This window comes from Mustela erminea, chromosome 1 (genome assembly GCF_009829155.1).
Source record: "Mustela erminea isolate mMusErm1 chromosome 1, mMusErm1.Pri, whole genome shotgun sequence".
Lineage (NCBI taxonomy): Eukaryota > Metazoa > Chordata > Mammalia > Carnivora > Mustelidae > Mustela > Mustela erminea.
In genome coordinates, this window is record NC_045614.1 from 138,399,297 (window position 1) to 138,419,194 (window position 19,898).

Below are 19,898 nucleotides of genomic sequence, written 5' to 3' on the forward strand. Positions count from 1 at the left end.
AGCATTGTCTCATTATCAGCAAAGAGAAAGATAGCGATTTATCAAGGCCTTTTATCATCTTTGGGGATTTAAAGGTTTTAAAGCCTGAAGAAGAGCCAAGTGCTTTGCTCTCTCACGTGTTCCTCCCCATCCCCAGCATCTTGCGGGGAACATGGGCCTTTTTGGGGAAAGGCCACCATCAGGCCCCAGCCAGCCCCTGGGGAGCAACATGGGGGACACTGAGCTCATACACACTCCCCCTTCCAGTCTAGGGCTGCAGTAGGCACTTTTTTCTTCGTAGTCCACTTGCTCCATTAAAATGGTATCTAAAATTAAATTTTATGACAAATTGATATAAAAATGGGTACGATCCAGGCGGGGCCCATTACTGCATATTCATCAGGATTACTTTTTAGGATTTAATAGAAATTTACTTTAAAAGAAATGCATGCTGAGGAGCACTTTGGGCACTAGGGGGCAGCACGAGTTCACGAGATGCTTATGGGGCCCCCGGTGGAGGGGCGGCCTGGTAAATAATGGGGAAAGACAGAGCAATGACTCCCACCGCTGACTCACAAAGGGCTTTTGCTTCTCACAGAGTGTTATGTTCGCTCCTCACATCAGCCCCAGGAAGCAGGCGGGTGGGGCTGGAGTTACTGCCCCACTTGGGACAGAGAAGGAAGGCTCACCCTGGGAGGCCCCGTGGGGCGCTGGGTCACACGGTGGCAGAGGCGGGCCCAACTAGAATTTCCTGGCTCCTCCTGCCATGCTTCTCTTTCAGATGTTGAGCTGGGCTGGATACTGAGCAGACAAGGGTAGGACCAGAAGGCCAAACTCAACCTCCAACCCCCACGCCTCCCCTGCCACCACTCCTCACCCCCAACTCTCTGGGAAGCAGCAGCCCTCCTTCTGAATCCAGGCAGAGGAGACCCAACATTCCAGACCCAGGCCCTACCCCCAAGCTCCCTGGGGACCAAATGTGCCTTTGTTCATTCCCTAGGCCCCGCTGATCCACTGGCCAGCCAGGAGCAGGCCTCTTAGGTGGGAGAGACATTCACTCTGCTCCATGAAGGGTAAGCAATGCCAGAAGCATACAAAAGGCATTCACTGTGCAAAGGCTAAAGGAAGAAATAAGCACTAGAGAGGCACCGAGTGCCTGGCAAAGGCACACAGCAGAGAAGGAAAGACCAGAAACAAAAGCAAACAGAGCACAGGCAGGAGATGATGGGATCTTGGAGGCTGCTTTCCCACGTCCCAGGGGGAACACCCAGCCCGTGGCCTGATGGAGAGCGCCAGCTATGCTTGAACAATAGGCCTTTCTCTCTTCTCGGCAGCTAAGCACACACCCAGGAGGAAGAGAGCCTGGCTTGTGCAGGCCAACTCTGCACTGGGATCTGGACTGAAGGGGAAGCTAGTTTACAACACAGATAATTTGTGTTCAGTTTCCTCCTTTCAAGGTGAGGGCAGTGCCTGAGCCCATGTGATAAATAAAAGGTAGATTTCTTTGCTGGACAAGCAGAAAAGGGTGGTTCACTTTTTCAGGGGAAACACGAGAACCCAACTGAATGGATGTGGCAAAAGTCCACAGAGTTCCAGAGAGCATCTTTGTGATTCAAAGGAGCCAAGAAGGTTCTGGAAACAAGAAGTTCCTGGTAAAGTGTGGCCAGGGCTGAGGCAAGGGGACACAGCATTATGGGGACCCTGGGGGCTCCAGATGCTCCAAGGACAGAGGTGACATCCATCCACCAAACAGCATCTGTCCTCAAGGTCACCAAATAGGCAGGAATCTCTCCCTATGTCAACAGAGTGACACCAGTACTCGTCTGGCAGGCCCACCTCAAGGAGCAATGACGACAGGCTTATTGCATGGATGAAGAGTCACAGTTCAGTTGCTGAGTCTCCACAGTCCAACCCCTGACTTCCCAGGGATTGGTGGGGAGAGGTGACAGTCCAGCCCAGGTTGGGAGGAGAGGGGCTGAAAAACCTGCTCAAGAAAGGACAGGAACCCTCATCAGAGTGCCAGGGCATTCATGAAGCTATGTATTCAGTACTCTCCTGGGAGGGAGCAGATATGGCAGTTGCGAGCCACGGGGAAAGACTTATCCATAGAAGGCTTGCCGCCAGGGGCAGGCTGAGCCAGACCCGCTGTATTTAAGAACTCCATGATAGAGGGTGATTGACTTTCAGAACTGAAAAGGACTTTTAGGATGGCTGCTCTGATCTCCTCACATTGGCACAGGAAGGGACTTTGGAGGAAAGAGTCAAATGCCAAGGTGGCCCAAAAGGATGGTGTGACTTGCTAAAGGCCCCACAGAACCTCAGGGAACAGGAAGAAGCAGCCCCAGCTTCCTGATTTATGGCCCAGAGCTCTTGCTGGTAAATGACACTATCTTGAAAGCAGAAAGTAAAGGGGACCTAGAGGAGTCCTGGGGAGCTGGGTGTTTCATTGGGCCGAGACTCATCGGGCCAAGGATGCAAAATGAACCTTAACTTTGAAGCCAGACTAGAGAAGGAAGTAGGCCACTAAAACACTGCAATTTATCAGAGAAGGTGGAAAATCAAAACGCACAAACCAGCTCAAGATCACATGACAAGGGAAGGTTGCTGGGAAGGACTTGTGTGACACAGTGTTTGAGGTTTCTTCCATCTCCCTGTTCTGAGGGCTGCTGCTCTAAGAGCCTAAGGCTCTGAGGAGCTAGGAAGGAGTCTGTGTGCTGACTTGAGAGGGGAAATACGGAGGGCTGTGACTCATGCCCCTGCAGCTTCCCTGGGCCACTCCAGCAGCTCTGAGTCAGCAGCCATGTCTGAGATTGGCACCATTGCTCAAGGCCTTCTATGGTGACTCAGCAGAAGGGGACAGGACGATGAATTGCTCTGCTGGGAGAGGCTGGTCAGCCAGAACCTCCCACCTGTGGCATCTAGGTCCCTGCTCTGGGAGGAAAGCAGAAGCCTGCTTGCCGTCCTCTGAGGCTCCCATGGTGCAGGCTGTCGGAGTCTCCGTGGCCCAGGGCAGGGCTGGGTGTTAGCCATGTCATTAGAACAACTTCCATTTATTTTCTTGAGGTAAGCAGCCAGTTTTCATCAAGTACTTATTATGCCAAAGAGAAAGGAGCATAGGGTTTAGATTTGGAAGACAATATAGGAGCACGCCTATTTCTATAATTTCACAGATGAAGAAACTGAGGTATGAACAGATTATGTGCTTTTTAAAAAATTTTTTGTTTTGTTTTGTTTAGATTATATACTTTCTCCCAAGATTACTTAGAGCCTCTTTCCTCAAGGCCACCTTTATGCTAACTGGTAGGTAAGGGTGCGAGGGCTCTCAGAGATAAACTTGGGCCTATCCTATGGCAGGCAGAATAATGCTCCCCACCCCAAGATGGCCTCCCACTAATTCCCAGAACCCGTGAATATGTTGCTTACATAGCAAAGAGGACTATGTAGAGGTGATTAAGGATCTTGAGGTAAAAAGTTTATTCTGGATTTTCTAGGTGAGTCCATCGCTGTCATGAGAGTCTGTCTGAGTGAAAGAGGGGCAGGAGAGGCAGAGTCCGAAGGAGATTGGAATTTCCTCTGCTGCTGGCTTTGAAGATGGGGAAGGGGTTTCAATCCGAGGAGTATAGGCAGCCTCTAGGAGCTAGACAAGAGAACAGATTCCTCCCTAGAGCATCCAGAAGGAACACAGCCCTGCTTCCACCTTGACTTTAGTCCAGAGAAACCCATTTCTGACCTCCGGAACTCAGAGAAGAAATTTGTGTCATTTTTAAGCCACAAAGTTTATGGTAACGTGTTCCTGCAGCAGTAAAAAACTAATACATGCCTACCTTTCCATCCCACTGCTATTTAGTCTGTGGCTTTAAGGAATAGGTTTGAATACTAATTTGCCACCCCTTGATGTCGACTCAGTGAGATACAAAAATAAATGATTTGGAAAATTACAGTAAAAATACCACTTCCTGTTCGTTCAGTAATGAAAGGTGTAGATGCCTGATCAAGTTGGACTCAGTCATACATAAAAAATAAGTAACTTAGTATTTCCCTCATCGCCACCCTTTTAGGTCCCTCTGTTGAATTATTCTTCCACTTCCCTGGGTGAAATGCTGGGCATATCCTCAAGCTTTTCTGGTCACATTCGGGTATTAATAAGCATTTCGTTTCTAGGTATGGAAAGTCCAGGCTAGTCTCACATCCAAGCTGTAGTCTCTGATCTAGGATACAGCTTCTTCCCGCCCTCACTGGGGCCTGAGGAAGATTCTGAATCCTGCAGAAGGGCAGAGGTATGCTGGGAGAAATGTGGTTAGCTTCCTAGTTTCCCACTGGATTCTCCTGTTACTCCGCTGCTCATGCTCATGTTTCTGGCTTCGGCCCCTTCCCAGTGGCAAGGTAAGGGGCAGGAGGACTCTCCTAGCTTGGAGTGTGGCAGGCATTCCTCAGGGAGCATTCTGGACATGTCCAACCACACAGTCCCCTGACAAACATCCCAGTCACTGGCTGCCTCCCCACAGCTCTTCCCTCAGTCCCTTCCCTCGGTCCCCACCCATGGCACACTCCAGAGAGAAGCCAGCTCTTTTAGGAGCCCCTCACTCCGTCTTCTGGGGTGGGGGTCTCTTTAGCAGTCACACCCTCCATAGTCTCCATTGGACCCAAGTGAATGCACCTCTTTGCTTTGCCTAGCACTGGGGTGCACACCCATCCAAATGCAGCCCGCCCTTCCCACTCTCCTGCCCCAGGCAGCACCAGCCAGAGCCTGGAGCTTAGATTTTTCCAGGTAAGTTGCTGTCTTGGGAACTGTCCTAGGCACCGGGGCAGTGAGAAGTCACAGTAGCCATCAGTATGTCGAGGTAGGTGAGGGTTAATTATTCCTTCACAATTTTGTCACTAGCTTATCATGAAAGCTCTTTGTTTTTGCACAAAAGATTCATCTAAGGGAAACATCTTGGTGTTGTAGAGGCAAGCTTCAAATAAACTCTAGGGTTAGCACTAGACAACCAGATTCCTTCAAACCAATTCCTAGTTATGGGACATTAGAGATCCAGCTTCTGGTGCCTTTAAGGGCACGGGCTATAGGCCCCCCAGACCTACACTTAATCCATGCAAGTGTGACAAGAGTTGTAAATATTTGGCTAATCCACCCAACTTGAATAATTTTAATTTTGCAGCATAAAACCCATTTTAAGCATTCATTATGCTAATTAGGAAAGCCCCTGCCATTGCTCAAAGATAAGGTGACTGTGTATCCTGGGGTAGCTGTTTCTGGAGTACGGGTAAGGCCAGAGCTCAGCAAACACACGCAGCATCACCTGCCTGTGTTGGAGCATTTCCGATTCCGTTACAGACATCATAACAGGCAGGCTCCAGTCTTTCCCTAAACTCCTGATGACACAAGTCAAGTCCTCCTAAGAAGCCTCTTCCCACATTCTGTCTCGGGTCTGTGAAGGCATGGGACTCGACTATAGTTTCTGCAGCTCTGCCTTGGTCAACCAGGAGGGAAGATGTCTGTTTCCCTCTTGCGAGACAGCTGCCTTTTTCTAGTGTTCTCTCAAAGCCTCTCCCTGCACTTGGCCCGCAGTGGAGGTTCATGTTCTCAGCACACTGATGACTGTCCTTAAACAAGTCCCACTGCTCTCCTCCCCATCAACTTCCTTCTCTTCCTTCCACACCCTTGTACAGGGGATGGGCTCAGGGTCACGGAGCTGGGTTTTATGGGTCACTGCTTAGCAAATTCTGTGTGGGGGGTCTAGCTTCTCTACATGGAATATGTAGGGGCCACAAAATACTCCTGTTTTTAGCTTTGAGGGTTGACCCGAAATTCTGTAGTTATCGAATGGCACCCCTGCCCCCAGCCCTCCTCCTGCTACAGAGCAATGGGATTTGTCTTGCTTCCCTTTTAAATTGTCAAGGCTGAGTTTGATACCTGCCCGCAGTAGCTTCTCCTCAGCCTAGATTTCAAAACGCCCTGCGACCCATCTATCCCTCTGCTTCCCTCCCGCTTCCCCTCTGCTAACTTACACATAGCCTCTCCCTTCTGTTTTCTTCCCTGTTTCACTCCCTGCTGCTGTTCTTTTGCCCTTTGCTTTAACCACTCTGACCTCAGGTCATCTGCTTAATGCTGAGGCAAAGTTATCCCGAAGGAAATAATTTTTTAAAGGTTATAAAATTTACTGTAAGTTTCTCAGCAGGTGGTTACACAAAAGCATGGGGCAAACATGAACATTCTTCCCTGTGAGAAGTCACAACAGCAAAACACACAGATGAACAGAACCGCTTTTCTCTTTAATGATGATGAAAGATCAATCGAATGACATCAGATCTACTTCTGATCACAAGTTCCACAGAATCCGGAGAAGCAACGAAGGCAAGTATTCAACACAAACACGTCTATTTTCAGAAGAGACTCCTGATGGCTGAAGGAGTAGGAACAAGACACAGCTGAAGGAGAGTCTGAGTGCTCTCGGGGTTGCTCTCTACAGAAAAAGTGGGAAGCAGATAGCCACTCCCCTGAGAGCGTCAAAGTGTCACGACAGAGGTCAGAGCAGAGTTATACAGATTCATCAGAAGGGACAAGTTGCTATCTGGCCTGGAGTATACTGATACAGGGGAAAGCCTGCCGCAATCACGGGCCAGGGAGCAGGATGCTGGACGCAGAGAGAAGGAAGAGGCAAAGGATGGCCATGGCCATCCTGTGGTGCCCAGGAGAGGAGAGGGAGTGTTACTGCCTGCAGACCTGTGGTTGGGCTACTCTGAATGAAGAGATGATGGTGGATCAGTAGCCAGTAGACTCTGGGTGATGCGCATCCAGAGGAATTCCATGTTTTTGGTTCATAGTTTCATGATCCCTACCATGAAATATACAAATTGGGTTACCTTAGCTTGATATCCTTCAGCACTTAATAAAAAGACTTCTGATGAAGACCCGCCTTTCTTTGTGACTGGGAGATGATGGGCGATAGACCCACACCATATTATCGTTTTGGGGGGACAAAGACAGTAGTGACTCACTGCTCAGTGTAAACAAAGAGGTAATACCTTTAGGTCAGCCTCAATCTTTGGACCTTGTGCTTAGGATGAAAGAGTCTTAGAGAACTTCCTTCCCTTAGAGCAATGGTTCTAAGACCTTCATGTACATCAGATCACCCAGAAGACTTGTTTTGCTGAGCTCTACTCCCCAGGTATCTGATCCAAGAGCTCTGTGTTTTCAACAAGCAAGCTCTGAGGTTATACTGAGCTGTGGGGCCAGGGACCACACTTTGAGAACCGCTAAGAATTCCCTTTGCCCCCACATCTAGGCTACTCTCCAGACCAAGTGAATCAGAATCTCTAGGGGCTGGGGCACAAGCATCAGTATTTTTTAAAACTCCCTGAGTGTTTCCAAAGGTGACCAGCTATTAGATATACCATTCTAAGCGAATGATTTCTAAGTGAGAGCCTGACATAAAAACACCATTGTTTGGGCAAGAAAGCACCATTTCCTATCCTGTAATAAAATAAAACAGGAATAACTGGGGAATGGGCGTTAACACTGTTTTATGCTGCTACTGTGCCAGGATTAAATTACTCCTTCCAACAACCATCCCCATTTGACAGATGGATGAGACTGGAGCCCAGTGAGGTTAAGTAATTTATCTGAGATAAATTAAGTAATTTATCTATGTGCCTAGTGACAGGGCTGGGTTTTGAACTCAGGTACCTCGGTCTCAGAGTCCCTGCAAGAGGCCTGCACTACAGAGCCCTGCATGCTCAGTCCATAGGAATGTGTTAAATCTCTACTCTCACTCAGTATTTATAGTGAAAATGGAATGAACCCCATCATTTATCAAACTGGGTTAGAATCCTGGTTAGGCTTTACCATGTAATCGTGATATAATTTGAGTGAGTCCTTCAGCCCCTCTGAGCTTGTTTTCTCATCTGGAAGATGGGTATAAATGTGCCTACTTCATAGGCCTGCTGGGAAGGCTAAAAAAAAAAAAAAAAAAAAATTGCCAAGTCTTCCGTACAGCACCTGGCACTTACCTGAGTTGCAAGAAATGTTCTTCCCTTCCCCTTCTCTGTCAGCCTTTCCTCTAAGGGTCCTAAGAACCCAAAAGAGTTTTTTTGGTTTTTTCCCAATTGCTCCTTGACTGACTTTGAAAATACAACTTTCCTCACAACTGACTGAACAAATAAATTTGGGGGGGGAATGAGAAGTTTTCCTGCTTGATGGAAGGAAGCACAGATGTTAGGCTTTGTTGAACAATGAGGTGCACACTCACGACACTTGAAATTGAGGAAATCTGTGCTACTAGTCGAGGGGAAGTAAGGAGTGATTTACAAACTGCAGTGTTCCAGGGATCCCTGAGCAGCTGCCCTGCGCCAAGGGTCGGGTGCTGGGTGGGGCACCCACAGGTGCAAGGTGTGCTTCAAGTCAGTTGTTACTAATCAAAAAGTACTGAAGCTTGTGACTCACTCAAGCAGTAACACGGTCAGCTAGAGAGGCTTTCTGGAGGGGAGGGCGGGAGCAGAGCCTGGCTCACTGGGATGGTACACAATTCTGGGTGGGACTTTGGGAGTCTTGCTAGTGAATGTCACCCAAATGCAGGCCAAAATGAAACGTGATTGCATATGCCATTTAAGCAGATCGCAAGAACATTTGAGGCAATCTAGAATAATTGCCTCTCACTTCTGAGAAGTTTTGAGGGGAATCACTAAAGATACAGTTGCCTCAAAGATGGGATAAATAAATCAAAGGAAGAAAAATCTGGTGCTGGTTGTGGGCCAGCGGGGGGGGGGGGGGGGGGGAAGGGGGGGGGGGGGTTGGAATGGGAACAAATCCAGAAAGCCTATGCTAGGAGAGAGTCTTGAAATTGAGCAGAAAACTCAGAAGCTCGGAGACTCCTGGTCATGAAAGCAAAAAGTACTGTACAAGGCATTCCATGGCTTTCATTAATTAATAAAAGAAAGCAGAGCCCAACTTTATTCTAGTACTAAAGTCCAAGTGAAAATTAGTGGCAAGGGTTTCTTACATTAGGCAACATAATGTCTATGAAATTTTACAGAGATTTTAAAGTTGTTCTTCACCCGAATATTCCTTAAAATGATGCTGGGTAAAAGTTTAGGGACATAATGTTAAATTATCCGAAAAAGCATCTCTGTTGAGCACCAGAGTGATCTAATCAGGAATCTTGTGATTCCAGAAAAGGAAAAGTTTAGAAAACTGCAAAGGACCTTACGTATTACCATTGCTGACTGTTTCGACAACATCCAACCCCATTTTATTTTCAAATTTTTTTAAGTAGGCTCCACACCCAGTGTGGGGCTTGGACTCACAACCCTGAGTTGGAGAACTGAGCTGAGACCAAGAGTCAAACACTTAAACTGAGCGACCCAGGCATTCCTTTAACCAACCCCCTCTTAAAAAAGATTTTATTTATTTATTTGACAGAGATCTCAAGTAGGTAGAGAGGTAGGCAGAGAGGGGGGGCTAAGCAGGCTCCTTGCTGAGCAGAGAGCCCAATGTGGGGCTCAATCTCAGGACCCTGGAACCATGACCTGAGCCGAAAGCAGAGGCTTGACCCACTGAGTCACCCAGGTGCCCCCCTTTCACTCCCCTTTTAAGTGGAAATACAAACATCATCTGAGAGCACCATTTAGTAGCTCCTTAGCAAGGGTCTGTTGAACAGTGAGCAGTCTGATGTGTATGTAAGATATGCGACATGCAGTCTGTGGAAGGGAAAGAGAAGTGCCATTTTGTGCTTGTATTTGGACAAAAGGTGTGGTGGTGAAAGGAGTTTGTGCAAATTCCAAATAGATTTTCAAATCTAGAAAAAGAAATCCTCAGTTAGGGACGAAGTTGTATTTCAAATAAAAACTGAAATAGCTTGCTTTCATTTCTGGAGTCAACAATAGCAAAAAGGGGACCTGTTTTGAATTTAAAAGAATCTGGGTGAGCCAGAGCTAAAAACAATAGAATTACCATAGTCTTCCTAAACTTATTATTATAATTATTAAATACATCAGCTTTTTTTTAAGTTAAAATTTAAATTCAGTTACTTAACATATAATGTATTATTAGTGTCAGAGGTAGAGGTCAGTGATTCATCAGTCTCATAAAATACCCAGAGTAAACTAGCTTCTTAAGGGTAAAGAGGGCTCTGGGATGGTCAAATTGTGGCCCAGGACACCCTTCATTATGAAACTTGGCCTAAGGGAGCTTAAGAAACCTTTAGAGTTGAGGGCAGGGCTCAGGGGCTCAGCCCAAGTGGCCAGCATCCCAGCAGGTGCCTCCTGGGTCACCTCCCATCTGGAAATCCAGGCCTTTCACGCTGGCCACAAGCCAGCAGCCTGCCACCTGCAGTCCTCTGATGCTGCTTGGGTTGCTGAGCAAACACCGGCTGTTTGCAAAAGTACGAGGTTCAATTTTGTAAGAACGGGCAAACCAAGCACTAAAGCACAGGAACACAGACACAGGGGCCTCGGCTAGGCTAGGGGCCGGAAAGCTCGTCTGCCTGCCGGGGGTCCAATGGCAATGGCAGATCCGCAGGGCCCCAGGGGGAGGGAGGGCCTCCAGTGGCGGGCCCAGAGCTCCGTTCTCCCCCATGCTGTGCGCCAGCTTCGTGGGGAGACTCAGCCGCAAGTGGACTGTGAAGGAACTGCGGCCTCAGGCTGCTAAGCAGCCCAGAGCTCCGTCCTAGGTCGCTGCTTCCCAGAAGCGCAGTGGGTCCCTACCTTGAGCCTGCAGGTCGGGTGACCCGGAACGCACCGAGCCGCCGCCCTGGGACTCCCGCCATTCTGCGAACGGCCTAGGCCCGGCGGCAGCCACAGGCAGAGGGTCTCTGGGCCGTGCTGCCGCCGCCATGCATGCCGGCCGCCTGAGGCTCATTTCCCGCTTCCGCGTGGTGAGGGTACCGCGCGGAGCACCTGCGCGGAGCACCTGCGCGCGGAGCACCTGCGCGCGGAGCACCTGCGCGCGGCCCTGCGTGGGAGGGTCCTGCCAACCACAGACGGTGAGAGTGCTTCAAAAATCGCCACCGGGGCCCTTAACTCAGCGACTTACCCCCTCGTGAATCACAGTTCCTTCTTGATGCCTTTCTAGATTAAAGGAGAGTTGATTTTGGCCTTTGGGTTTTCTTAGCTTCTTATCCCTTATCCTGACTCTGTAAATGTTACCTTTGTTTCCCATGCCTAAAAGAATCATGTGACCTGTGGCTTCCTGTTTCTCCTCTGCTGTTGGTAAGTCCCGTGCCTATACAGTTCTGGAAGCCTATGGACATATATAAAATTTTTCTGGACAGGGCCTGCTTCAGAACCACTTTTCTGTTGTGTTCTTCAAACATTTGGAATGGAGTTAATGGTGAAAACAATTTCAGGTATTTTAACCTTTGCATGATAGTACTTTTCATCTTTTTTCAATGTACAAAAGCAAGTGCATAGTGACATAAGCCTATGCAATTTTATTAATAGATTAACTTTATGTAATTTTGTACCCTACATTCTTCATTCAATATTATAACATAAATGTTAATATTTCCCCACATCTCTTAAAAGTCTGCATGTAGGAGCACCTGGGTGGCTCAGTGGGTTAAAGCCTCTGCCTTCCGCTCAGGTCATGGTCCCAGGGTCCTGGATCAAGCCCCGCATTGGGAAAAAAAATCTCTGCTCAGCGGGGAGTCTGCTTCCCTTCCTCTCTCTCTCTCTGCCTGCTTCTCTGCCCACTTGTGATGTGTCTGTCAAATAAATAAATAAAATATATATTTTTAAAAGTCTGCATGTAAATATAATTCACAATGGCCATCCACTTAGTAGGCTATATCATAATTTACTAAACCATTTCCCTATTGTTATATATCTGAGTGGTTGTCTGTTTTCGACTGTAATAAATAATACTGCAATGAACATCTTTTTTCATGAAGTTTTTTCCTGTTTTTTATTTACCTCCTTGGAGTAGATTTCTATAAGATGAATTTTGGGTTAAAGGCTATGAATATTTTCAGAAAACTTTGATGTGCTGGTGTAGAGGGGTAGCACTAAAATAGTTTTGAGCAATAGGAATTTCACTAAATAACTATGATTGATACTTGAAAAGAAGATAGAAAGAGAGAAGGATGGCATGTGGAATCTTTTTCGAGTTTTAAGGTCTTGTTCATAAATATATGAAATAAATTGTATGCTTTAGAGAGTCTCATCCCTGCGTGTTTAATCAGCTTCACTCTTAGCCTACACTTCTGTAGAAAGTCGAGAGAGTATCTGTCATGCAGGTGATTACGACCTACTCCAAGTACAAACTGGGGCTTCTCAAGCAGCTGCTGTCCCCATACCACTGTCATCACAGTTCTGGTGGCTACAGAAGTAGAAAGGATCTTAGAGATGCCTGCCTACTCTCCTTGTTTTACAGTTGAAGAAACTGATGCAAGGCAGAGATAGTATAGTGGTTCTGAACCCTGGTTTCATGTTAAAATTCCTATAGCGAGGTTTTTAAAACTCCTAACTCTGCTGTCAGCTATTCTGATGTCATTAGTTGGAGGGGGACCCAGGAATCAGTATTCTATAAAAACTCTGTAGGTAATAGTAACACAACCTAGGATCCAGAGGCTTGGGCAGAGTAGGAAAGGAATGGGCTTTAGAGTCACTAACATCTGCATCACATCCCAGCTTTGCCATTTATTAGCTGTGAGATTTTGAATAGGTTAATGATCCTCAGAGTCCTTATTTGTAAATCATAAGACTGCATGAGGACCACATGAAACAATGTATGTAATGGGTATTTCAAGGTTCCTGGCACTTGACTAGCATTCAAAAATGTCCTTTAGTGTATACCTAAGATCCCATAGCTAGTTAATGGCAAAACTACAAGGCCAGTTAGAACTGAGCTGTGTACCCAGTAAGGCACTTAATGAATGCTTGAATGATGTTCCTTTTCTAGGATGATCTTTAAACATCAATATGCATGCTACCAAGACCTCCAAACTCTGTGTTGAGTTGAACAGGGTCTTACCTCACAGAGAGAGATATCTCATTTACTAGGTATTAATTTACATTCTACTTTTAGTTCTTCAGCTAAAAAGGAATCTATTTTTATTCCAATTAAACAATTGATTATGACTGAACTGCTAGAATTCATATTTTTATAATTATATAAATGTATGAGAATGTTTATGTAACTCATATTTTAAGCTAAGGACATATCAGTTAAAATGTCCTTCTAAAAAAATTGACATGAATATTATAAGACCCCTCAAGCAATGAGCTAATACTATTTTCTCTTTCACTGACTTCAGCCTAAAGGTCTTCAGCATATTTTCTATCATATTTTTTATAATAGATAGATAAATACAGCTGAATTTAGTTTCAAAAGGCCTAGGATCGAGGCCTGGTTCTGTCATTCATTTTGTGTAACCCGTAGATGGTCATTTTTCTTTGCCCTTTTGCCTTCTCATTAGTAAAATGAGGCCTGTCATGGCATGATCTGGCTTGAGCACAAAGTGAGAATTGTGATGCTGACCCAGTAGGACATAGTTATTAACCATTTATTAAGCACCTCCTGTGTGCCCTACTCTATGGTAGGAGCCCCCTGGGAATTACAATGCTCTTGGCTTTCTGGAGGGCAGCGTGGAGTCTAGCTAGAAGAGAGAAATCCCACATATGATGAACAGCTAAGGACCAATTTCCACCTAAGAGCTGTGATATGTCCAGCCCAAGTGACTCATGTAAGAAATGAATGGGAACAGTTAAGAGATGATAGTCATGGAGAAAAGAGAAGGAGTTGAAATTAAATTTCTGTCTCTTAGCTCTTTCTCTTCAGTCTCCTGCACAATAGTCATGGATACCAACAACCTGAAACAAAACTGTTTCAAGTTGCTGGAAGCAGACATTTTCCCAATAGCACATTCCAGCCCTTTGTCTATGTTCTTCACCCCCATGACTTTGCCTGGTTTTCTGCAGACTTTGCAAGCCCCAGTTTTTGTTGCCCCCACCCCTGTTTAGACCTTGTGTGCCTCATACAGCTTTCGACAGAGCCCATACTGAGTAGCAGATTCACAAAGGGTACCCAGTCTGCAAATAGCCGTGTAGGAAGTGTGGCAGCAGGAATGTTTGAACTGTGCCATCTCACAGATGGCCGCTGGGAGGGCAAGTCCTTGCTGGGAGTCACAACCCTTGGCATGGGTGAGCAGCTGATGAGACTGGTGGGCATTTTGGTCTGACCCCATTCTAAGCTACAATTGGAGTACTTCAATTGCCCAATTGTAACATACTCTTCCAGCAGCTGGGAAAAAAACAACAGTGGCAGCCCATATATTGAACCTCAGAAGTAAAGCTGTCTGGATTATGAAGATGGAAGAGGAAATTTGAGAGACTCATAATGAAAGGGTTTAACAAGAGCTGCCTGTGAAAGTGTTGATTCGCAAACTCTTGGAGCACTGGAAATGATTTCCTTAACAACGGAAGGGAAATTGACCAGGGGCGTGAGACGCTCATTCATTTTTCAGATGAGTGCAGTGGCATTGCCAAGAGAAAGAGAATGTCTGCTCTAGCTAGAGTTTTTGCCCTCCGCACAGCCAGATTCCCTGTGCGTCCTTGCACAAATTATTTCATCTCCCAGGGTCTCAGTTTATCCATCTGTAAAATGACAGGTTGATTTAAGTAAACTGCAACATCCTTTTTGACGGGAACATCCTGATTCTGTGTGAGCCATCTTGAGGGTTGCTGAATTATGCAAGGCCTCAAGAGATCTCACTGTGTAAGAGCCGAAGGAAGCATATTCATTGACTTTGACTAAGTGGGGCTCAGGCACCTCCACGTTGCTGTGCCGTGCTCTGCCGGGCTGTGCTCTGCTGTGCAGGGAAAGGATGACGAGTCTCCACCTCAGGGAAAAGAGAGCTATTTTGAGGCAGGGCTGATTAGAGATAAGGTGTCTCCTTTCTTCACAGTGCTCTGGCCCTGCCTCATCCGAAGTTCTCGGGCATAAAGCTTAACCCCAGATGGATGAATGTAAGCTAATTTCCCTGCTCGCCTTGGAAAATAGCACCCAGTAAATCGCTTCCCGAGCCCCAGATTTATCAGCATCCGTTAGGAGCATTCTTTGACCTCTCCTTGCTTCAAGAGCTTCCCTGAAGTGCAACCCTTGCTTGTAACCTCTCTCCTTGACATCTCTTGTTTGCTCTTTCCTGTTATTCCTGGAGTCTTCTGGCTTCTATAAAGGGGAATGGCTCAGTAATCCTCTTAACAGCAAAAAAATCCAGCCACCCCTGTTAGGTAGGGGGTTGGAAGTGTCACAAGATTCTTGAAAGAAGCACAGGACAAAGCTGCAGAAATACTTTGCATGGAAAAGCCCAGAACATGAATGGCACAAAAGACTACTAGAGTTACATTTGTTTGTGTGCCAACAAAAGAAAATCATAAGGTACAGTTATGCTAACAGTTTAATTTAAAAATTTTTTACAAAATCAACATGTTTTTAAAAAGATACGTTACAAAATGTTTTCATTTCTTGCCTTTTCCTTTCTTCATTTATTTCCACCCTCGGTATATTATCTTTGATTGATTTGTTTATTTTTTGGCTTGGGAATGTTGAAAGCACCCTTGTGACACTTGACATGATAGGACCGTGGGGCCTTGACTTGGACGGCACTGATTTTATTCAGTCACTTTGTTCCTAACAAGCTGGATCCAGATGGAATTGTTAAAAACTGACTCATATTTCAAAGACGCTGGAGAGAGCTCACTTTAAAAAAACACACACCAAAGCCCTTTCTAATGAGAATAATCACCCCTCTGTTTGTTTTGAAAATTAAGGTTTTTGAATTTTAAGGTTCTTGAAATAATGGACATAACGCAGTGTGGGAAACACTGCTCTTAAGAGAGAACTGTGGAGTCAAAATGACCCAAGACCATGGGATAATTATATGCACTTCTTTGAAGTTCTCTTTCTCTACCTGGGAAGATAGGATTGCCCCTATATGTCAGATTCCCAGCTGTAGAGCTGGGTGCTCTAACAAAAAGGAACCAGATTGGGCTTTAGGAGCCTGAGTTCCAGCTTAGTCTCTGTCCCCTACCAGCTGTGTGACCTCAAAAAAGTCATTACTCGGGACCTCAGTGTCCTCATTTATAACACGAGAATTTTGTACAAAGGGATCTCTAAGGCCTCTCAATTATGATATTTCAGGATTTGAACAATTTATTATTTGGGAACAGCTACAAAAGAAAAAAGAACTTGGTAGTATCAATTTCAGTTCAAGTTAAGAACCAGTTTGAGGCACCCATGCTATCTTGGTCTGTTAGATCTTGGGTAGGATAGGATGTAGCCTTCAAGCATTCATTCACTCAACAAACATTTATGAACACCTACCATGTGTAGGACACCATGCTAAGGGTTCAGGATACAGATATGAATAAAACCCAGCACCTGTAGGGAGCTTTCCATTACACAGGAGATAGGCACATGAACATTTAAAAAAATTTTTAAGTTAATTATTTATGTATTTAGTCCATTAGACTCTGAGATTCTTCATTACCAAGTAATATACCAAAGACACATTTTTCACCATACTGCTCAGCTTTTACCTCATGCCTCAGAGCCACTGGGTTGAGGTGAAGCCAGGATTCCCTATTGATTGTTTTAAAATTTTTATCATGAAAATTTTAAATATGAAGAGACAGAGAACACAAAGAACCTTTATGTAATCATTACTGAACTTCAATAATTACCAATTCATAACCAACCTTGTTTAAACTGTAACTTCCCTTAACTCCAGATGATTTTGATTTAAACCCAAAACATCGTATCATTTCATCTGTAAATGTTTAAGAATATATTCCTAAATTATGGACATTGGGGAGGGTATGTGCTTTGGTGAGTGCTGTGAAGTGTGTAAACCTGGCGATTCACAGACCTGTACCCTTGGGGATAAAAATATATGTTTATAAAAAATTAAAAATTTAAAAAAAAGAATATATTCCTAAAAAACAGTGCTTCTTTTTTTCATTCATTTTTTTGTTTTATTTGTTTATTTATTTGTCAGAAAAAGAGAGAGAGAGAGTGCGAGTACATGCACACACACACACACACAAGTAGGCAGAGAGGCAGGCAAAGGCAGAGGGAGAAGCAGGCTCCCTGCTGAACAAGGGGCCCGATGGGGATCATGGGATCATGACCTGAGACGAAGGCAGCGGCTTAACCCACTGAGCCACCCAGGCGTCCCTCATTCATTTTTTAAAGATTTATTTATTTACTTTAGAGGAGGGGAGGGAGAGAGAGACAGGGAAGGGCAGAGGGAGAGAGAGAGAGAGAGAATCTCAAGCAGACTACCTGCTGAGCGGAACCCCATGCAGGGCTCGACTGTGGAGCTTGATTCCACCCTCCCCAAAATCATGACCTGAGCAGAAATCAACAGTCAACGTTTAAACCAACTGAGCCATCCAGCTGCTCCTCTTCCTCTTCCTCCTCTTCCTCTGCTTCTTCCTCCTCCTCCTCCTCCTCTCCTTGTTCTTGTTCTTGTTCTTTGAATGTACTATCACGCTTACAATGGCCTGTTTGTCGATCTGCAGGCTGGCAATACAGATAGAAATTTCCCCTTTCCAAAAAAAAAAAAAAAACTCATCAGTTGTCTACCTGTAACTTTTTTCAGTGTAGACATTATATTTCAATAAAAAGATAGAACCAAACATAACCACAATAGAACTACCATGCCCACGAAGGGAGCGAGCATGGCCTCGGGGCACAGTCTCTGGTGAAGCTCTCAGAAGTTGTTTGGAACAGAGGAGAAGGTCGTCAGGGCTGGCTAGGGGCCCGAATGATGGGGTAGAGATGATGAAGGATTTTCCCTGTCTGTCCACAGCATGGCTCACCCAGATGCCTAGCGTTCCCAGAGCTGCTCCAAGGTGGGACCCCGCAAGGTGGGTCCAAGGCCACGTGGCTGGCTTGAGAGATGTCAGCCATGGCAAACGGCCTGTGCACACGTGCTGCTGTCTTGCATCATAAAGAAGAGGCAAGAAACCCTTTCTGTCTCCCTGAGTTATTTTCCTTCAGATGGGCCCATGAGCTCTATAACTTTCCTCTGGCATCTTTGAAGATACTGCCTTCTTGTTCCCCACACTCAGACTCTCTCTGTGTGTTTTCAAACAGTTAAGCATTTTGTGCCTTCCCTGCCCTCACCCACAGCACACCACCCTTGGATTTTTCATCGGCTAGGCCTGCCCACACTGTGGAGGCAACTCCAGAAGCCGCCTTTCCTCCTTGCTCTCCGGTGATGCCTCAAGGCCCAGCATCCCTGCCACTGACCCTCTGGTAGCAGCAGTTTCAAGAAGGCTGCTGTCAGGGCCCAAACTGTGCCTGCCTCCAAGGCTGCTGGGAGATCCAAGGGGACGATGCAGACCATGCCCCTGCCCTGTCAGTAAACCTCAGTAAGTTTGGGATTTTGGTACTCTTTTTATTTTTTAAAATTCCTGTTGTAGGAAATTTTATTTATTTATTAAAAGATTTATTTATTGAGAGAGAGAGAGAGAGAGAAGGCATGAGGGGGAAGGTGGACAGTAAGAGAAAGAAGCAGACTCCCCGCTGACCGGGAAACCAGATGTGGAGCTCGATCCCAGGACCCCGGAGATCATGACGTGAGCTGAAGGCAGGTGCATAACCAACTGGGCCACCCAGGTGCCTGTATTTCTTTTTGAGTAATATTGACATGCCTCAAATTCAAAAAGTACAAAGGACTAAAAGAGAAAAGCCCCTCCCTCCCTCCTCACCTCTGTTCACCATTAGATGAAAACTGATATCCTCTATGCTGTAAGACATGGAGTCTATTTCTCTTCCTTGAACTTGGGTTTGGTTGTGTGAAATGCTTTGGCCAAAGAGACTCTAGCAAACATCACGCAAGTAAAGGCTTCCAAGTGTTTGTGCCGTGGGTTTGCTCTCTTTCTTCTGGGGGCTCTGACACTGCCATGCGAAGAAGCCCCAGCCAACACAGCCAACCCACAGAAATGTGAGCTGGATAGAATGGGTGTTTTCAGCTACTAAGTTTGGGCTGGGGTGGAGTACAGCACAGGTCAGCTGATACCTTCCCAGCTCCCACACCCACCTGCGGACACTGCTTCCCAGGGGGATACAGTATTACCAGCTTGGGAATCTTTCCAAAGACAGTCTCTGTATAAATACATATTCTCCTCCCTCCCTGACCTCCCCTCTCTTTTAAACAAATGATGACACGCCAGTTCTTAAGCTAGTTGTCTTTGTCTGACATAACAGTATGTTCTGGAGCTCGTTCCCTCCCAGTGCGCGAGGAGCTTTCTTTATAGTGTGCCATCCTACGTGCAGCCCATAAATTATTTAATCAGGCCCTTATTGATAGCATTTAGATTGTTTCCAGACTTCTGTGATGTGCAGAGACACATGCAACGAACACCGTTGCGCCCCATCACCCGCACACACCTGAGCGTTTCTGCAGGATGAACTCCTGGCCGTGCCTGGCACCGTGTGAGTGCAACAGGGCCACACACGGAATATAACCTGCGGGGAAGGAAACACTTTCTGCCCCTCGGGTTCCCCTTTTCTCTCGGACGCAGGTGTCCAGCTGCATATTTCCAATGTCCCTACTTGTCTCTTTTGCTGACAAGGACAAAGCTTCCAGTTCTGACTCACCCCACCTTCTACCAGCCCAGGCTGAGGCCAGGCAGGACTGGTGTCCCAGCGGTGAGGGGTTTCCTGACCCCTGCCTCCCCTCCCAGCCCTAGAATTTGCAAACACTGATGTGTGGCTCTGGCAGCTACATGACTGTGACTCTGCGGACAGTTCAGGCAAGTTATCATTGACTGACAGACAGTGACAAGTCCAGTAAGGGCAGGAGTCTCGGGGCACACAGACTAGTGGCTGGAGCAGCGGGACGAAGGAGCCCATGTGTGATGCGTTCTAACTCAACAGCCCACTCCCACTTCACCCCCAGGCCATGAGCGCCAAG